General features: G+C 40.6%; 1 pseudogene; it reads right to left on the minus strand.

The window, feature by feature from the left end:
- Positions 1-320: 320 nt before the first annotated feature.
- On the minus strand, positions 321-1,582 carry LOC113223411 (annotated as a pseudogene).
- Between the last annotated feature and the right edge of the window lie 632 nt (positions 1,583-2,214).

Here is a 2,214-nt window from a genome sequence, read left to right on the forward strand (position 1 = left end):
AAAAAAAAAACAGTTTGATTAAATTGAAGAGAATGCGGTAACCTGTGAATTCTGAATAGCCACTCCATGAAAACAAGTTAATATATGATATTAGAAAGATGAAGGAGAGGAGTATTTACTGACACAACACTCTTCAATCTCTCCATTTTGATTACAAAAGCAGGCCTTACAATATTGATTTCATATAATATGCATTATTTGCCAAATTTTAAATTTGTCCTAATTGGATAATAACATGTACTGCTGTTAGTCTTCCCCATAGATGTCTTTTTCTTATGCTTCATTTCCTCAAAGTCAAACTCTAATTCTGTAATCTTATGTTAGATGTTTTTTAATGTCATCCCAATTGTCTCAAAGTGAGTGGTAGGATTGTATGCACGGGAAATAAAGATCTGGCTTTCTGTCACCAAGTCTTTTGGTACCAGGAGGCCACTGATGCTAACAAATTCCCATCTAGTTGGCTCCAAGAACTCCAAAGCTGGTCTGACTTCCTTCTGAGGCTCCTTAATCTCCACAGTTGTAGTAACTATGGCAATATACTTTCCTTGTGCTGTCACACTGTGCGCAGAGGAGATGGTGCAAACACAGATATCTGACTTTCGACTGACTTGGTTCTGTGGAATAATGATCTGGCAGGAGTTGACATCACTGGTCTTCTTGATGGGGTGGCTGAGGATGCAAATAACTCTGATTACCTGGCCCACTTTTTCTGGCCGATCTTTTACATAGCGGAGGTCACAGATGAGCTGCTTACAGTGAGCAATTTCTCCTTCGGATTTTACACCAATTACTTTTCCATTCTGCACAATGATTTCGTCAATTGGTTTATTCAGCATATAGGTACTTTCATAAATAGCACTTAGCCTTGCAGAAAACCTTGTGGCAGTTCTCCAAGGCCACAGAGTGGATAAAGGTGTGGACTTTTGCCATATCTTGCCAAAGATTCACTGTCATGTTTAATTCTATTAATGGTTTCACAACATGGTTGATCTAAGTAGTCATCAGTTTTGTAAAGTGCAAGAGCATGACCAGTAAAATCTGTAACATCTTGGCCCAAATCAAATTTCTTATACACCTCTCACATTGTGGTCTTCTTAGGATCAATTCCCACTAAAGTTCTCGGATCTTTTTCATCTAAGTTGGCAACATACACTAGGAATTTCCTGAAGTGATGTTTCTTAAACAGTCCTATTAAGCTAGATGTCAGGGCTTCTGTTTCAGTGGAAGGAACCTTGTAGATTTTTCTACCCTTATAGACAAAGCTCCTTTCAGTCACTAAAATCCAGTTAGCCAGTTATCTCTGTATAAACAGCATTTTAACCAGCTGACCATTAGCCACAAGGAATTTGGGAATCAAGTCAACATTCCAGTCTCTTCCTCTCCTCATTGATGCTGATGGTGGTCCTGGTATTTTAAATCTTTTGTGTAAATCTTCCAGTAATGTTATAGAGGCACTCTCTCCTCCATAGTAAAGGTTTCAATCCATATGAAGAACTTTCTTGCCCTTCACTGACTTTATACTGGAAAGGATACATTCCACCAGGCCGATGCCCAGCACAATCACATCGTACTCCTCATTCATGATGGGTGGGGCAGGGGTGGACGCAGGACCCGAGAAAGGAAAAGGCGCACAGGCTCCGTGACCACCCTGTGAGGCTGTGAGATGCTCTCTGGCATGAGGGAAACTGGAAGAGTATCTCTCCACTTTTTTTTTTTTTCTTTTCTGAGACAGAGTCTCGCTCTGTCACCTAGGCTGGAGTGCAGTGGTGTGATCTTGACTCATTGCAACCTCCGCCTCCCAGGTTCAGGCAATTCTCCTGCCTCAGCCTCCTGAGTAGCTGGGACTACAGGTGTGCACCACCATGCCTGGCTAATTTTTGTATTTTTAGTAGAGATGGGGTTTCACCATGTTGGCCAGGATGGTCTCGATCTCTTGATCTTGTGATCCACCTGCCTTGGCCTCCCAAAGTATTGGGATTACAGGCGCGTGAGCTACCATGCCCACCCCTCTCCACTTTTTAAGGAAATATTATTTCTAGTTAAGTTTACACTGGATCTTCAATTTTATGAAAATCATCTAATTTAAAAATACTTTCAATACTTTTTCTTTGACTTCATTTTCCTAAGTAGACATTTCTCCTGCTTGAGTATGGCCTAAATATATTGTTTTATTTCCATAGCTTGAAGGATATTGGATTTAACATTATCAACATG

Source organism: Piliocolobus tephrosceles, unplaced genomic scaffold (genome assembly GCF_002776525.5).
Source record: "Piliocolobus tephrosceles isolate RC106 unplaced genomic scaffold, ASM277652v3 unscaffolded_41229, whole genome shotgun sequence".
In the NCBI taxonomy this organism is placed as follows: Eukaryota; Metazoa; Chordata; class Mammalia; order Primates; family Cercopithecidae; genus Piliocolobus; species Piliocolobus tephrosceles.